We start from the raw sequence: 19,755 nt of genomic DNA on the forward strand, positions 1-19,755 counted from the left end.
AGGCACATTCTAACATTAAGTTGTATTTCAGGAAGGAATGACACGATCCAGTTTGTACTCATGAACCACGCATGGCTACCAAAGTATTTCAACAATATAGAGGAGAACTGAAAGCAATGCCAATTTGGCTGTCTAGAAAATCCAAGAGAGCTCACAGAAGACAGACCAATATATATTCTGGTAGACTTAAGGCAGAATAACTGACCCAGAACATCAACCATTTCCAGAACAAATAGAAACATAATGGAAATGTTCTGTCTTTTCCATAAGCATCACCATCAGTAAGTTTTATCCTCATTATGTATACATTGTTTTTTTTCTTAAGCATACATACACAATTAATTCTGCATAAAGCAGCAATTTTCCGTGCCCGAGACAGTTGCATTTTGTCTCAATTTTTCTGCAGTTTACCACTAGTTATAAAGGAAAAATTTTTGGTCTTCTCTAGTCTCTTTGCATCTATGACACATTTAATAAGTTTAACAGATATTTGCCAAGTAATTACATGTGCAGGCCATTGTTCTGTGTTCTGGGGAGAGAGTCACTGAAGTGAAGTCCTATCCACACGGGACTCAGGACCCAAAGTCTAAAGCACTTCTGCAGTCAGAACACCAGGCAAGATAAATAAAATGCAGATGTAGGTAAAAAGTATCATTAAATAACTGAATAAATCCATAGCATAGTAAGTGTTCAGAGTTTTATATTCATTTCATATTATGTAGAAAGTTATAATCTTTGGTTTTAAAGAATATGTGTTTTCCCACTGGTGACTAGATGGCTCAGTTGGTTGAGTGTCAGACTCCTGATTTCAGCTCAGGTTATGATCCCAGGGTCGTGGGATCAAGCCCTGTGACAGGCTATGTGCTGAGTGTGGAGCCTGCTTAAGATTCTTGCTCTCTTACCCTCTGACCCTCTCCATGGCTCATGTGTGCTCCCTCTCTAAAATAAAAATAAATTAAGAAATTAAAAATCACAGAATTTATATTTTCCCAGAAAATACATACAAGTTGAGGCATTATATTGCGCTCTATTCTTTTTTTTTTTTTTTTTTGTCATTGTGTGAATTTCTAAAGCAGGAGATAGCATTCTATTCAAGTGAGATAGAACACTGCCAAGTGAAGCACAACATGATGCAACATTTAAAATGTTCGTGAAGATGTACAGAATAGGAATGCAGATTTGCACTTTATTTTTATTTTAGGGGAGAAGAGATGAGCTGTGCTACACACACATTTGTTGAAGCAGTCATTGATGCATGAATACTTCCCTATTTGCTCCATTTTCATCCACTGCAGTAAAACTTGGGTCATGTTCTTGTTTGGTACTTTATTAGCAGGAAAAGTGGTGGGTTGGTTTGTAGAATACAGTTCAGGATTTCTTTAAATCTCTCTCCTTTTTCTTTTCATTTCTTTTTTTTTTCTTTTCCTTTTTTCTTTCCTTCTTTTTTTTTTTTTTTTTTTTTTTTTTTTTTTTTTTTTTTTTTTTTTTTTCATTGTATTGCACTATGTCAGGTAAGCATGAACCTCTGAGTACAGTATATTGAATTTTCTTCAGGTAGTTCAAAACAAATTAATTCTCTACCCACACATCATTTAAAGTACTAATTCCCTGTGCAGCCCAGCAAACTTCAAGCTGTACCTGTTCAGCATTTAAAGTTAAGGCAGTGCAGCATAAACACCTGTTAAAGTTTATAGCCATCTGCTTCCTCAAGAAATCTAAATTCTAATAATATGAAATTAACAGATGGGAAAGAGCTATAACCTCAGCTCTGAAGAGGGTAACTGCAACCTTTGATTAACATACTGCCATTTTGCTGTTAATTGTTTGCAATGACCACAGGGACACAGTTCAGCAATGATGTCCCATCAGTGACATGCTTTGTTTTTGTTCAGGGATAGTTTGAAGAGAGTATTTCTTAATGATTTCTAAAACTCCAATAAGGTGAATCTTCCTCCTCTCAATGAAAGAGCAAAATAATTAAGGTATAATGAAATGTGGTGCAACATATGACAATCCTGAGGGTAATGAAAAGATAACCTTTGAGACTGGAAATGGCAGTATTTTAAATAAGAAATTAAAGTTGGTTGTAACACACCTTTATAAAATTAAGTGTAAAAATTGGATACTGAGAGGAAATCCAGAGTAAACTGTGTGGATTTTCAGGAACTAGCCCTCTTTATGTTCACAAATAATTGAGAAGCTCTTTGTTTCATGAAGACTATTTCAGCAAAAAATAATTAAAGACCTCGAGATTTTGTTTTGCCTCACAAAATTAGCATGTATTTGTGTTCTTTTCTATCTCTGGTCATAAAAGTAATGCCTGTTCAATATAAATAATTCAAACCATACAGAATGCATAAAGTGGAAATGGAAGGCAGCCATGATTTCATGCTCCACAAACCTGAGGAACAAACACCAATAAATCTCTTTTATTTTTCCAATTAATTACTCGAGAACTCATGTGCTAGTTTTATAATGAGCCTGATATCTACCTTGCGGGTCTGACCCCAAACTGTCCGTAACTCTTAGGAGCTAAGTAGCCCCAGTCATGACCATTCTACAATGTGAAGAGAATACCTACATCCAGGACCCATTGGGTGCCCTGGTGACTTTTCCACTCCCCACTGGCACTGTTGACATCTGGCCCTCTCTACACTATCAGTGGGGTCAGCTTCCATTGTACAAATGCTCAGTGGTGCATGTTTGTGTATGGCCCCCTGTAGCCTTTGCTGAATAGATTTCATCTCTGTCCTGACCACTGAAATTGTCCAAGTTGTCCCTCTTGGTGACTCTATTAGTCTTCTATCATTGCCATGGCAAATAGAGAAACCAATGAAGACCATCCACATGAAAAGAAACAAAGCTATTTGTAGACAGTTTGTCATAGTAAGAGAATCAGCCACCATAACTTGCATTTGGCAGAAACCTCAAGCATGCAGGTGAGTACAGAAGCTTTACAGTGGAATAGAGAGGTTTAACATGTGTCCTGACTGGAGGCTATTGGTAAGGGTAAGCTGGAGGAAGGCTAGTTAGAAATAATGGATCCTATGTGTTTGGTTAGGGAAGCATTATTTGGCTTTTTCTGGTTGAGGCTAAGTAGATAGTGGGGAAAAAATAGAGAAGCTGGAAGTTATTGATCAGAGTCTTGCTACTTTTGAGCCAATTGCTACAGAGGCTGTGGTTTGTCTTCCTGGATTGGCTGCTATAGAGGTTGTGAATCAGATTTCTATTTTTATATATGATGTGGCTATTGTCTATCCATTTGTATATTCAGGCTCTCATAAAATTACTGTGAACATAATGGCTTCAATGATACAAAGTTATTGTGTCACAGCTCTATAGGTTAAGGATCTCAAAGCTAACAGTCATAAAGGGTGTTGCATTCTTATTTTTAATGTTTATTTATTTATTTTGAGAGAGAGACAGAGAAAGAGAGGCAGAGAGAAAGGGAGAGAGAATCACAAGCTGGCTCTGTGCCATCAGTGCAGAGCCCAATGAGGGGCTTGAGAATGCAAACTGCAAGATCTTGACCTGAGCTGAAATCAAGAGTCAGACACTCTATCGGACTGAGCCACCCAGATGACCCAAGGGCATTATATTCTGAATGCTCTGGTAAAGAATACATTTGCTGCTTAGTCAGATTGTTGACCAAATTCGATTTCTTGTGATTATAGGTCTGAGGTTCCAGTTTTCTTGCTGGCTGTAAAGTAAGGGTAGTTCCCTTACTTCTACTTTACATTTACTTTGCATTTCTCAGCTCAAGGCCCTCTTAACTTCAAAGCCAAGAAATGGTGGCTCTGTGTCATTTAAACTGTTATGGGACCAATAGAAAACTAATACAGATCTAAAGGATGATTAGGGATTTATCAGATGATAGTGAATGGGAATACTTAGGTAGTGGGGAGGGGGGCATTCAAAACAAAGGTAGTAGCATGTGCCAAGGCACTGAGGCATGCAAAAGCAGAATTCAGGAATTAATTTCTGGAGATTCCTGGAATCTAAAGTATAAGGAGTGGCACAGAGCAAAACTGCAATGGTCATCACAGGTAAAACCAAGACACTGCATTGTCCTATTTAGGGTTTAAGATTTTTTCCCCCCAGCATGCAAAAGTAAGTGACATACCCATTGTTCAGACATGAGCAACAGCAGATTTCAAACTACCCTAGCTTTAGAACTACTTACAGGTAAATTCAAAGTCTGTGTCTGCCATTCATCAACTGCATGACCCTGGTCAATTTACTTAACTTTGTGGATTCTCCATTTGCTCATCTGAGAGCTGGAGATAACCACAACTTGCATATATGTTGTCAGCATTAAATGGCAAAATGTATCTGCACTGCATAGACAAACCTCAGAATACTAACAGTAACAAAGTTATTTTATACCTAAAAAATATTCTATCCAATTCTAGATCCAAATCTATGCAAAGATTGCTTAAGTCAGTGAATCCTCACTCCTGGAAAGGATGAAGGCCATGTTGTCACTCCGCTGGGCATGTCAGTGCAACTATCAATTTATCAACCAGCTGAGGTCACATTTCAATTTACACCAGGGCATCCAAAGCATGTTTAAAGTACTGGCATCATTCAGCTTCAAGCCATCACTTATCCATACTAAATTAGATGTCTACCATGAAGACCATTTTAAGTCACAAAAGATTATTTGTTTACTTAATATCTAGTTACTATATATAATGAAGTAAATTGTTTCCTCCAATTGGCTATTAATATTACATATCAATTTATTCAGAAATGGTGGTTTCTGGTTATATGACCCTTGGAAAGTAAGCAGGAAAAGGATAAAGGCAATGGCTTCTATGTCTTATATATAATTTAGGTTATCTTGAGTTTTCAAAACTTGCCTGAACATTGCCAGTTTTTCCTTACAGCAATTACTATTTCTTCAAGAAAAAAAACCCACAAACAAGAAGAAGACAATATATGAACTATAGTTACCTTTAGGAAATCTCATGTAGGAAACAAAAATTTTAGGAGAAAAATATTGTTTGGAATATGCTGCTTTATTTTTCATTTCTTAGACTAGCCCTTTGAGATTTGGATGCCCGCTTCACTTAGGAAAAATAAAAACTAAAAGCAACCCAAATGAAAATTTTCTGTGGCAGTTCTTGAGATTACATGTAAACACACATACACACACACACACACACACACACACACACATCCTTCAAAAGATTCACCCAAAGTAAAGCGAGCTATATGTCCAAAATAATAAAATACGTATTCTCATATTGTCATAATGGGCACAAAATTTTTCACATAGTGCCTGGTAAATACAAAGTGTTCAAGTATAGCTAGACAATCTTATCATCATCATGAGTCAACATTGTCATCCTTATTGGAGTTTCATCATCAGTAACATTTCTTCTCCTTGAAACTTTTTAGCTGTTTGTAGATATAAGCAAGAGATAAGAATCAGGTCACCCAGAGTAGCAACAAGAAAGAAAAGAATCCTTGGGGGACTTTTGGCTGTTTCAGGTCCTAGCCACAAAGTCTGGAGTCTCTAAGTCTGCCTTGGTAATATCATAGAAGTCAGTATATGCCTAGTATGTGGGTAGCACCTAATTAAAGCTCACGCCCTTGTGTGCCATGCCCAAGTTGGATAACTAAATCCATATACAAAGTCCCTTTGCAGCCCCACCTATGTTTCAAGCATTACAAACTTTTTGGAGTTCTTTGGTTATATAGTACTCTTTTTATGTCTCTACCTTTCAGGTGTATGTCTACTAAGCATATCCTTCATCATTTATCTGTCTACTGAACTCTGTCAGGCTTATCTTTCAGTATCTTTTCTCTGAAGACTTTACTGACCCAAATGGGTACAACTAATCACGTGTTTCTCTAATCACTACTCTGCATTCTGTGCATTTTAAAAAAAGTTTATTCCTATGAAATAACATCATTCTACCTCTTTTTACATAAAGGATTGTCAGTCTTACATGTTTGGTCCTAATATAATTGCACTAATGAACTGTTTTGTAAACATTTGTTAAATGTCAGCTACACTCTGAGTTTCTCATGACAATGAGCATGTCTTACTCAAAATATATAGCTGTATTTTGTAGTATTTAAGATATATATTTGTAATCCACTCTAATAATTTTTATCTGTAACCAAAAGTTTCTATGTCTCAATTTCCTTATCTGAGAAATGAAACAAATAAAACAATACTTAAAAGACATACAAGCACTGCAGTGCCTGGGTGGCTCAGTCAATTAAGTGCCCAACTTCAGCTCAATTAAGTGTCCAACTTCAGCTCAGCTCATAATCTCATTGTTTGTGAGTTTGAGCCTCTCGTAGGGCTCTCTGCTGTCTGCACAGAGCCTGCTTTGGATCCTCAGTCTCCCTCTCTCTCACTGCTCCTCTCCTGTTCTCATGTCCTATCTCTATTTCTCTCTCAAAACCAAGAAAAAAAACCATAAAACATTAAAATAATAAAAAAAAAAGTATAGGATCTGACCATGATACCAAAAAGTAAAGATCACACAATCAATTAATAATCTGAATAAAGATCAGTGGTAGATAAGGCTTGTCCTGGACTTGCACAATATTTTCTAAGAAGTCATTAAGATGTTATAGGAAAGCTTAAAATATATCTCACTGACAAATTGCTGATCTTTATATTCATTAATAATAATTTATGAATAATTTTCTCTGTGGGATTATACTCTCAGTCTGTAGTTTCATCAACTAATGGATTTGAAAAATGGAAAATAAATGATCAGAAAAAAATTACTCATAACATAGAGAATCATTTGGAAGAATTAATGAGTCAACTATCATCTAAGCAAGAAATAAGTATAGCTTAAAATGAGGTAAAGTCTGAGGAGATTAAAACAACGGCATTTGGTGACTGAGGAATTTATGCCATGCCTAGGTTTTTGACTTGAACAACTGAATGGATGACAGTGGCACCATTCTTTGAGAGAACGAACACAAGAGAAGCTAATTACTTGCAAGTAATGACGTTTCAGCTGTTTGAGGCCTAATCAATTAAAATATCCAATAACAAGCTGGATGTAAGCATTGAAAGAACAGAAACATATCTAAAAGTGGATATCATGAAATATAAAGACTTTAATTGGAGCCATGGGAAAAGATAAAAGAAATCCCATGTAACTGTATGTTGAACAGAATTCTTATAGACAGTAACATTTAAGAAAGAACCTCTCCAAGGTTTCAGTGCAATGGTCAAAAATTTGGAGTACATGGTACTGTAGATTCCAATGAATGAGTGTGTTTCAATGAGAGAATAATATACAGTGTGAAACGCTACTGGAGAAGAAATAAAGACAAGAAATAAACTATTCATCGTATTTATGAAAAAGCAAATTATAAGTTACATTTGACAAAGCACTTCAGTTGTTCAGAGGGAGCTAAAGGAAGACAGCAAAGTCGACCTATTAATGAAAGATGAAAATAATGACAGGTGTCAGCAGCTCTTACACATGCTTGCCTATCAAACAGAGGAAAGAAAAAGAGGCAGAACTAAGAAGAGATGGACTGAACATTTTTATTATTTGTTTTGTTTAATTGGAAAAACTTGAACACTATTAATAAATGGTGACAGAATGGCACCAACAGAAGTTGAAATTACAAACAATGCAGAGATAGTATATCTTGTGGGAAGGAATGACTTCCAGATGTGGAGAAATTAGCCTTAAAGAGGAAGAATGACTTTTATAAAACAGAAGGGGAGGAGAACTTTCTAGGGGTGGGGGCAGGGGAAGGGAATGGGCATGAAGTTCAGAGTTGCTGAGGATTTTTTCTCTGTGATGTAGAAATTAAGCTCATTCAATTGGTAGCAAAGAATGTGGTGCTAGAAAGGAGATTTGAAAAGAGTGGGAAGGTTTGAAATAGTTACCTTAGAAAACAAGAGAGTGCTGTCTAGAGAAATAATATGATTTCCAAGCAGTATTGAAAGTCAAATTCCTGTTGGAAACCAATACTTTTTCTAGAGTGGTGAACACCAGTCCAGTATCAGGCCTAAAGAAGGTGAAAAGGGGATAAATTCAGCACTGAAATTTCCCCCCCACACACACACTGGATAGACAAAAGGCAGGAAAGAATTGGAGTTATTGGCATGAGAAAGCTAGAGTAATCAACTATTGCATTTATGTTCATTGGAAAAGAAAGAAGGTTTGACAGATATGGAAACTTTTCTGAACATCTAGAAGGGTGTGAGAAACATTACAGAGAAAAAATATTTAGATCAAAAGGAATGGCCCATATGCTTAGTTCAAAAAACAAAAACCTAAATTCTAATTTTAGAAGGCTCTGGATCCTGATGAAGGATGTAAGAAGGAAGAAAATCATTTGTAGATAAGAAGTATAGTCTTCTGCAGAAATAAAAATTAGGAGATGGACATTATCATACAAAATAGAATGAAAGAGAGTGCAAGGATGAATGAATTATACCAATGAGAGTAGTTAAATATTATATAGTTAAATAAGGAAGGCTAAGAAATATTTTTCCTGACAAGCTTTAACAGTCAAGATATCTGAGTTACTCTAATGATTTAAGTCTGGTCTTGCTGGAGAGCAGAGAGATAGTCACAATAACCTATCGATATCCTTCTCAGTCCAGGCATACTTTACAAAGCTATTTACCCTCTGCAGGTCAGCTGTTATTGTGAATAAACCTGAAACTCCTATTGATCACAAAGGGAGTTTTATATATGGAAGATAAGAGGCTGTGAAATGACCATTTTAGGTACCACATGTGTATTAAGATTGTAGTATATAATATCTAAGCCTGGAATTATGTCTTAATTACCCAATTCATTTTACTTAATCATATATAACAAGATTTGTATTTGTACTTATAGATTCTCCTTGGCCTGTGGTCTAAACCTGCCCATTAGCATCACTTAACAGTTGTTAAATGGAATAGGCACTTGTTGCTCTCTTGATACAACTGTAATCTCAATGTTAATTGCTCTCAGTGTGCTGCTATAAACCCATCCAAAGAATATTCCTTAAAAACAGAATATGGATTGTTTTATATTAATCGTGCAAAATCTTTGTATGCCTAAAAAAAAGGATCACAAATAAAAAGTAGTCAAGTTTGGACCATGTGAAAAGAACCATTTCATTCACTAATGACTGCACAAATAGAGTTTCTTTCTGCAATCATTTTGATGACATGCAATTTAAGAAGGGAAAACAATAGGGCAGCCATGGAGAGCATGCAACAAACTTAGAGATTTTATTATCCATAACATTACCTGTAACGGCAACATTCATGCATTTTATAATGTTATAGCAGTCTGTATCTTAAACTTTTAAATTAACCTGCTTTACAAGGTGGAAACATAGGCTAAAATAGGACAGACACATTAACATGGTGTCAAATGAGTTCATGTGTAGCATTGTGAAGTTGTATGTCTAAACTTTTACTACCAACATATTGATTTTAGATCATTTAAATAATTTGATAATTGCACATACCAATGCCCTTGCTAACAATAATTGCTGAGTAATATAATTTAAAATGCTTATAAAATCCAAGCCAGTCTCAGTGTTAGCTATTAAGGCCACCTTGAACAATATACACTTTGTTTTTATTGCTACCAACTGAGCAAGGTGTTTGGTTTTATTAGTTTCCGAATGGACACATCAATATTTATTTAAAAGATATTCAAGATTGCCAAGAATCTCTTTGGAAGAGATACCAGAAACAAGGAAATTGGAGATTTTATTGCTTAGAATATCTTTTGTCGATCATTTTGTTTTATTGACACTAAATTTGACATTCATTATTTTAAAATATATCAACAAAATAGGAAATTGTCAGTACAGATAGGACATTGTGGGATAAACTATACAGTCATCAGCCAGTTTCAAAGTTAGTAGTGACACAGCTTATTACTGCTCTTATAGGAAACAGTATTTTAACAGGTAATAAAATGAAAAATATGGCTTCATATACAACTAAATTTTTCTTTTGCACAATTGTTTTCTTTATCTATTTTTGCAATAATGCAGAAGTTAAGGCCTAAGGCTCTGCAGACAGGCAGACTTATCATTTCTGCTGCTTCTTTGGTGGCTTTAGATAAGTGATCTCTCTAAAACCTCAGTTTCTTCATCGGTGTACAGACATAAAATACATCTATCTGTTTATGTTATTTCAAAGGATAAATGGTAAAGTATATTTAAAAATTTTAGAACATACCCTGGCATAGAATAAGTACTCAATTAATATTAGGTTTTCTGTTAATAGAAAACAACTTAAGGGGCGCCTGGGTGGCTCAGTCAGTTAAGTGTCTGACTTGGTTTAGGCTCAGGTCATGATCTCACAGGTTACTGAGACTGAACCCTGCATCAGGTTTTAGATAACAGAGTGATCTTCCCCTTTCTCTCTGTCTTCCCCTGCTCACATTATCTATATCTATTAAAATAAATAAACTAAATAAGCTTTAAGAAATATAACTCATAATAGGCCCTCTGAGGATATGACAATTATATATATTATAATTATAATTAATTATATATATACTTATATGTATAATTATATATATATATGAGGAATAGCCATTTAGATAGCAAGAAGGATGGAAAAATTCATTGTAGTTACAAGGAGAGGTCTAGAGGAATCCTCTATAAAACCAGTTTGAAACCTTAATGCTGAGATTATTGTCAGAGATAAGAACAGTAGCACTAGAAGGGATTAGAAATTGTGCAGGATATAGATGGAAATAATTCAACTTTTGGAAATCCAGTTTTTGTTGCTATATGGAGACAGATGTGAGCAAAAGATGCTTTTATCATTTCAGATGGGATATACTGGAGAGTATTTCCTTGCCAATGGAAATGATTTGGAAGAAAGAGAGGCAAATGATACTAAAGAGAGAGGGCCAGGGGAAGGTTGAGTCATTGAGAAAGCTAGGAAGGAATGGGATCCTGACCAATGCTTCAGAGAAAAAGGAGCTTTTCTCTTCATTGTAAAAGATAGAACAAAGACAAGATGGGTACAATACCAGGTGTGTTTTGTGTTTGGTGGTGGAACATAAAGGTAATGCAGAGTTTTTGTTTTACCTCTTTCTTCTTCTACTTTTTCTTTTTTTAATGTTTTAGCTGTAATCTTTGTTGTTGTTGTTTTCAGTGAACCATACCCAGATTTCAGATTGTTATATGGAACTACTTATTTTCTTCTTTATTCAAATATTACTGTTTAGAGGGCAGTTTTCAGTTGAGAGCAAAATTTAGGGGAAGGTACAGAGATTTTCCATATACCCCTTTAGTCATATATATATATAGGGCTTATCAACATTCATCACCTGAGCAGAACATTTGTTACAGTTGATGAACCTATGCTGATGCATCATTACCACCCAAAGTCCACAGTTTACATTAGAGTTCACTCTTGGTGTTATACATTTGTGGGTTTGGAAAAATGTATAATGGTATATATCTACCATTACAGATTCAGAGAGAATATTCTCATGATCCTAAAGATACACTGAGAACTTTTATGGTTAATAACCAAGTGTGAGAAATGATCATCCATTGAAAAGCAAGTGCAGTAGGTGATTGATGTAAGAAAGGGAATGAAATAATGGTTTGGGGGAGTGAGAAAGAAATTAGTCTGATATTGATTGATCCTTAGCATCTCTCTTGTTCATCGCCTTTACTTCTTCTGTCCTTTAAATGCAATATGCGTAGTGGTATCATCAAACATCTGTGTTTCTCTTGTTTTGGAAATAATATTCATCCCCTTGGAGAGTAAAATATTTTCTTACCATCATTTTTATTGAAAAAACCCCTAAGTCATCTCCATAGTTTTTCAACTGCATGTTTAATATCTTCATTTAATGTTCTCCTTGTGTCTTATTGTCAGAATCTTCAAGACTGAACATCTTTCATGAAATTGCTTTTTCTTCCACACTTCACAATTTCTGTGACTGGCACCTTCATTCCTTCAGTCTTGCCAAAGTTTCTTTGTTGCTTAATTCTTCTCTTTTACCCTCAGGCAGGAGTCATTCCATATACATCCTCCACTCATGATGATTGTCTTCTCTCTTACTATATTCACCACTAGTGGTGTTCTACTGTTTGTTTTCTTTCTAATGTGTAATTTTAAAATGCTCCCCAATAATTCCTTGCCTCTTTTCTCTCATCCCACCAAATCACTCTAAATTCTGCTAATAGGTAACCAACGAACATGTGGAAATATACTTAATTTCACATGTAATCAAGGAAATGCAAATTAAAGATATGGTAATAGATCATTTTGCTTAAAAATGAAAAGTAGCAAGTAATTTTTAAGCAAGCCATTATTGAGAGTATACCTATAATATAGAAATATGCAAAAATAAAACTCAGATATGTATGTTTATATTTGTATTTACTTATAGAAGCCCAGTGGGGAATAAAACACAAAACATGAAAGAGTTCTATCAGGCTGATGGAAAAAATGGCCACAATTTTTTTTTTTTTTTTTTTTACCATTTTCTGAGGCTATACCCTTTGAAATACAACTTGGCATCTCCCTTCATCAAGAGTTGTAGTTAATTTCTCTGTTTCTGAAATCAGGGGTTGTTTTGTAACTTGCTTTGTGTCAATATGCCAATCCTGACCCCAGGAGGATTGCACACTTCTGCCTTCTGTCTTCCAGTGCCATCGTTTGCACATTGACAAGCAGGAGAGACCATGTGTGGCATGCCAGCAATCAACTAGTCAACACCCGGAAGCAGTGTTGGCGAGCTAACTCATAGCTGGACACAGAAGCATGTAAAAGCTTGCTGTAGAGCCAGAAGAGCTCAGCTGAGCCCAGTCTACATTAACAACCCATGCAACAATGAGCCAAATAAATGGCTTTTATTTTAAGCCACCAAGTATTGGGAATAATTGTTTTCACAGCAATAGTGAACAGATATCGAGATACACCCAAGTGATCACAATGAATATATCTGAGCAGTAGAAATACAGGTCTGTGGTTTTTAATTTCACTTTTTATTTTACTGTATTTTCTAAATTATTCCAGAAACAATTTGTAATTTTATGATTAGAAAACAAAAGTTATTTTCTCTTAAGATCAAATTAATCTTCTTAATACACACACACAAAATCTGAAGTCAGGCTGGCCTGATTATGAGCTGTGTGAATTAACCCCTATGAACTTTATTTTTCTAATTTGATTTATAAGCATTACTTCTAACCATCTACCTCATAGGGCTGTAATGAAGGTTGCAAAAATCAGCCAACAGAGTACTTGAAGTAGATTGTATGTTGTTTGCCTTCACTAGAATTTCAGTTTTATAAGGGATTTAACTGTTTCTCCACCATTTGGGACAAAACTTGAATATGACAGCCATCAATTAGTTCTTTTTATTTTTGCTGTTGTTGATTGAACAAATCAATGGATGAACAAGGGAGAAATGATGAGGAAGATGAATTTTCAATTGACCCATTGTTACCATCTTGCTACTGTAATGGTTCTAAAGTATGGTAGTGGTATCTGGGTTGCTCAATCGGTTAAGTGTCTGACTCTTGGTTTCAGCTCAAGTCATGATTTCACAGTTTTTTGAGTTCAAGCCCCGCATCAGGCTCTGTGCTGACAGGAGGGAGCCTGCTTGGGATTCTCTGTCTCTCTCTCTCTGCCCCTCCCCCACTTGCACTGTTTCCATCTCTCAAAATAAATAAACTTTATGAAAAATAAAGTGTGGCAGAACTGATCTATGTCATAGCTAACAGACAGTTGGGCAATGTGAAAGATTAAAGGTAACCACAAATTCTTTGCTATCTCTTACTCCCACTGAGATGTGGAGTCCAATTCTTCTTTCTGCAATCTGGGCTAGCCTTGGTGACTTGATAATAGAGTGGATCAAAAGTGATATTCTACGATTTTCAGGCTGGGTCATAAGAAAACTTGTAACCTCTGCCAGACCATTTCTAACACTGCAAGAGCTCTAAGCCCCCACGTAAGAGGTCGGAAGGGCCTGAGACTGCTGTTCTGGACATAGCACTTGCAGGCACTCTGCTGGACAGTCCCTGCTGAACCTGTCTGGCTTTAGGTAAAAAGCAAAAGCATTACATCCATGAGTGGCACCTCTCAGCCTCTCTTGAGCAACAATTCAAGAGCAACTGTCAAACAACTGACATAATTTGAAACAGAAAACTAGCACAAATTAAGATCCACCAAAATTCCTGACCCACAAAATTATAAGATAATAAAACAGTCACCATGTTTAGCCACAGAGTCTCCAGAATTTATTATACAGCTATAGACATCAAGAACAGGTGGCAAATATTTCTAGAGGTAACAACTGTCTCCAACTTAAGTGGTAATTGAAAATGTAAAATCAATTTTTGTTTAAACCGCTGAAAGACTGAAATATTTTTAGGATATGTGCCCTATCTCCAAAAGGAATAGTGTGCAATCCAAGCAAGTTTTTTATTTTGTTTTGTTTTGTTACATAGGCTTCAGGCCCAGCATGGAACCTCACACAGGACTTGAACTCATGACCCTGAGATAAAGACCTGAGCAGAGACCAAGAGTTGGATGCTTAACCCACTGAGCCACTAGCTGCCCCAGAAATATTAGTTTTGAATCTCGATTGCATGGTCCCTACACTTAGGTTTACTATAGTTATTCAAAGGGCAGCAGTTGGTCACAGAGTGGTAAGCAAGCTGACAAGTGAAACGTCTTCTGGTACACAATGTAGTCTATTTGGAACCATCAGCTCATAGAGCATTTAGAAGGCTTACTGGAGGACACGGGGGTTAATCGATATTTTAGCAAGGTCTAGAAGTTATAATCACTAAATAGGATAACAAAACCTAATCCTGAGTTGAGCCTATTCCCATGTTGTCTCGGCCCATCATATTCCAGATCCAGAAAACAGCAGCTGAACATAATCCCTGAATTGAGCCAATAGTTTTGTTTCTGCTGTTTGAGAAAGGAATATGAAGAAAAACACATCTCAGGTTTTTGTATCATGAATTAAAGGACGGATGTGTTTGGGAAAGTTATCACAAAGCTTTAAAGACAGACTGCAATGGCTGAATAAACCATTACACAAACAAATTGCCTCACCAAAAAAGCCATTGTAAACTGGTTATGAGCTGCAGAGTTCACAAGAAATACCATTGTTCTTTTTTCCTTGCAAGTATATTAATTCAGGGTTTAGGGTAATATGACACAATTGTCTCACCATCTAATTCTCCTGACCCTTCTTCATTTCCAACTAAGTATGCCACACATGTCCTACTTCTCATATGCCAAACTCAAAAACTCACTCTTAATCTTTCCTACTTATTAATTCTTTCTGCCAGAAATAAAGAGACATACAAATACATGAATTAAACATCTTCATGACACAAATACATAGGGGGAAAAATGGTCAGGGAACAAAGCTACATAATAAAAAATGTGGCACACAGAGATTTTTTATGGATTTGAACATATTCTCCCTGCAGATGATATCATCTCCTTCTATCTCCTTTTCTTTTAGGACATAAAAGGTCAAACGTATTATGATTGGTGCAGGATATTTTTAATCTCAGTGTCAAAATAGCACTGAGGTTAAAAGCTAGCTCAAAAATGAGGAAATGACTATTAAAGAGGGAAAGAAAGTTTTTAACCTTTTTAAAATAGTGCCGTGGAACTGAAGTGATTATTTGAAAGAAAAGGAGTCGAAATATTTTATTTGAAGCATGAGAATTATCTCACATATAATTAACACACACTAAGGAACACATCTTGAGGAATGTGCACTACTTATCATATTTCAGGGATGCTTGGGTTGCATTTTAAAAGCATGAAAGTTGGTAGAGAGTTATAGAGCTCTAATTTCCCATTACAGCAAAAAAGTCGTATTTTAGAAATCAGGGCAGAATTTACAGAGTGGATTCATTTGAATTTCTTGTCATTGTTCTTAAAAGTAAATATATTCTTAGGAATATTACCATGCAATTTTAATGAAAAGCAAATGCAAAAAATAAATAAATAAACCCTAACCTAACATTTCAAAAATCTGAAATCTATGTATTTTCTTTTAAATAAAACTTAACATAAAATCTATTTTCTTAATTTATACAGCCTTGTTAGTCTAACTGTTGATTTCTAACATAAAGACAGAATCTATATATTACTACTGTTGCAACTACTATTTACTGCTGAAAAATAATTAATATGTTCCTTTCCTTATTGAGCTCCTGCTGTATATCCAGAAAACCTTGCTTGATGTACTTTGCATACATCATCTCAAACATCTTTATGACAAATCTACATTTAGGCTTTAGAAGAAAGGGTACTATTAGTATGGCTCCAAATGTTTTTATAATTTGCCCAGACCACAGGTTATTAAGTTTCTAAATCAGTCTCCCATCCCATTCTCCATTAAACATCATTTTACTTATATTGCATATAATTATCTTAATTATTTTAACCAATTCCTTTAATCCATTCAACTTTATTTACTGAATCACCAGAATAACTAAAATTTCTCATAGGTACTCTAGAAATCCGATATTGGTCCTGCACTCCATAATCTTACATCTCATGAGTGAATCCATGCAACAAACTAGTATGTGTTAAATAGAAGTAATTGCAAATTGTAATAATGGCTATGAAGAAAACAAAATATTAGATACTGAAATGAAGAAGGTGACTTATTTCAGGGAGTATGGTCAGAACAATCCAGGGAGGTTGACATTTCAGCCGAGCCCTGAGGGAAGTGAAGTTGCTGGTCACCTTAGAATGTAGGGAAGGTGCATTCCAGGAGTGGCAGGAGCAAAGATTGAAAAAGGTTGACCTGTGCCAGGAGCTGAAAGAAATTCAGTGAGCTAGAGGCAGGGTGGCGTGGGGGACTGAGAGGGGGTTTACAGGCTGCTACAGATCATATGATACAGGGCCTTGTAGCATGGTAAGATGTTTTTCTTTCTATTGTGATAGGGAAAATCACTGAAAGTTTTGAAGCAATTGAGCTTTGTGATCTAATTTATGTTTTTTTAAAGTATTTATTTTTTGAAAGAGAAAGATTGAGACAACGTGCATTCATGCGCACAAGTGGGAGAGGGACAGAGAGAGAGGGGGAGACTGAATCTGAAGCAGGCTCCAGGATCCAAGCTATTAGCACAGAGCTACATGTCGGGCTTGAACCCACGAACTGCGAGATTATGGCCTGAGCCAAAGTTGGACACTTAACTGACTGGGCCACCCAAGTGCCCCTAATTTATGTTTTAAGAATATTTCATTTGCTTGGGGATGCCTGGGTGGCACAGTCCGTTAAGCATCCAACTCTTGATCTCGGCTCAGCTATGTTCTCACTGTTGGTGACTTCCAGCCCCTCCTTGGGCTCTATGCTAAAGGAATGGAGCCTGCTTGGGATTCTTTCTCTCCTTCTCTCTGTCCCTCCTCTACTTGTGTTTCTCTCTCTCTCTCTCTCTCTCTCCCCTCAAAATAAATAACTTAAAATAAAATTGTTTTAAGGAAAAAAAAGAATATTTAATTTGCTCTATATAGTGAGTGGATTGATGAAGGGTGAAAGCATATTCAGGAAAACCATTTAGGAAACTACTGTGAAGAGCCACAGGGAAAATGATGGTAATGTAAATAATATAGTTGCAGTGGATACAGAAGCACAGTGAATCAAATGATTGGAGAGGGTACTAACTGAGCTTGCTGTTAGACTTGACAGAAGGGATAGCAATGGTTAGAAAAAGAGAATCCAAAGATAATGCGAAAGCTTCTACTTGAGAAAATGATGGTAGCACCACTTATTAGAGAAGGAAGATTAAGGATGCATAGATGTGGGCTGAGTAAAGAATTCTCTTTTGAATATTGAAGTTACACTCTGGTTGGTGAGATCTAATTGGGCAATAGGATGTGTCTTGAGGACAGAGAAAGATCAGTTATATATAATAGCATAAAGTCAGAATCAGCATAATCAATTCAGTTGAATAAAGTCTCATTGAAAGTTCTCTTTATGAAAAGTACTCTGCAAGGTATTTTTTAAATTTATTTTTTAATGTTTACTTATTTATTTTGAAAGACAGAGAGAGAATACACATGAATGTGTGCATTGGAAAGAGGCAGAGAGAGAGGGAGAGATCTCACAAACCATGTGATCATGACCTGAACTGAAATCAAAAGTCAGAGGTTTAACTGACTGAACCATGCAGGCACTCATGCAAGGTGATTTGTTTTAAAGAAGATAACCATTGTATGTGTTTGTTTAGGGGGATATATATTATTACTCATGGTAAATGAAGGGGAAAATATTCTGTTGGATGATTATTCTGAACATGTTAGGGGCATTGACAATAATGGAAGATTCACTAAAGAAGTACATTTGATCTGAATCTTGAAGGATGGATATTTAACTTGGGGAGAATTTATTGATGGGAAAGATTTATAGACATTCCACCCTGCAGGAGAAGCAGAAGCAATGCCATGGAATTAATAAATAACTTCTAGGGACTTCTATAGATCAGTAACTAGGTCAGATACTCGTTTTAGAGTTGTGGACAAAGGTAGACCTCTTTTCTGTCTTCAAGGAGCTTAAATTTTAGTGACACAGACTAGCATGCACTAGTTTATTAGAAGTGTTACCACTATTACACAAGACGACATTCGAGGTAGTGTGTGAGTGTAATATAGGAAAAATTAAGCCATTCTGAAGTTTGGGTATTAGAGCTCTGAGGAAGTAAGGTGTCAGATGAAAACTGTAGAATGACTATGTGTTAACTACAAAGAAAATAAGATAACATCAGAATATAACCTGGGTTAGAACTGGAAGACTGAGTGGGAAGAAGGAGAGTAGTGAATATGGGGTCTAGAGAAAATGGTTGAAATAAAAGATAACGTACTAGAATGGAGGCAGTGATGATTGAAAGAAGTACCAGAAATTGGAAGATACTAAGAAATTAAAACTAATAACACTTCATCATTGACTGACAATGGGAGGTGAGGTAGATGGAAAAGTCAAGCTCACTTGAGCTTTCTGACTTGCATAACTCATTGGATGATGACATTAACTGAAATACGGAACACTGGGAGAGGAGTGGGTTTGCAGCAGGGGATTGGAAAGAGGGACATTTATGTTTGAGGTCAGCAGATAAACTGTAGTAATCTATTAAATAGGCAGGAGACCCCATGAAGCTAATGATCACTTGCGTGTTGTTCAACATTACATCCCTAATGCCTATTATACAATTTGATAGCTAATAGACCATCAAAACTATGTTTTATTAGTTCTGCATGAGCCTCTTTACAATATTTTTAGGAAGCATTTGGTTTCAAAGAACTATCATCCAAATAATAACTTCCTTATATAAAATATCCTTTATATTTGAGCAAAAGTTTTCAGTATGAACACAAAGCTCTGAAGGGCAAGGGTCCTTTCTGAAAAAAAGAAAAAAGGCTAAATACTAAAGTGACTTAGTGACATTAATGTCTATGGCACTTACTCAACAACTTTCCATGCATTATGATGTCTGATAAAATTAGTGATTTTACATGAGATTCATGATGAACAATAATATGTAATTGGCTCTACAAAATCTCATAGTATAAACACCTGCTTAACACTGTTTTTCACAGGGGTGCCTGGGTGGGTCATTTGGTTAAACATCTGACTTTGGCTCAGGCCATGATCTCATAGCTCATGGGTTTGAGCCCCACATCGGGCTCTGTGCTGACATCTCAGAGCCTGAAACCTGCTTCAGATTCTGTTTCTCCCTCTCTCTTTCAAAAATGAATAAACACACATACACACACAAATTAAAAAAAAA

Source organism: Hyaena hyaena, unplaced genomic scaffold, assembly GCF_003009895.1.
Source record: "Hyaena hyaena isolate Hyena2069 unplaced genomic scaffold, ASM300989v1 scaffold_132, whole genome shotgun sequence".
Classification (NCBI taxonomy): Eukaryota; Metazoa; Chordata; class Mammalia; order Carnivora; family Hyaenidae; genus Hyaena; species Hyaena hyaena.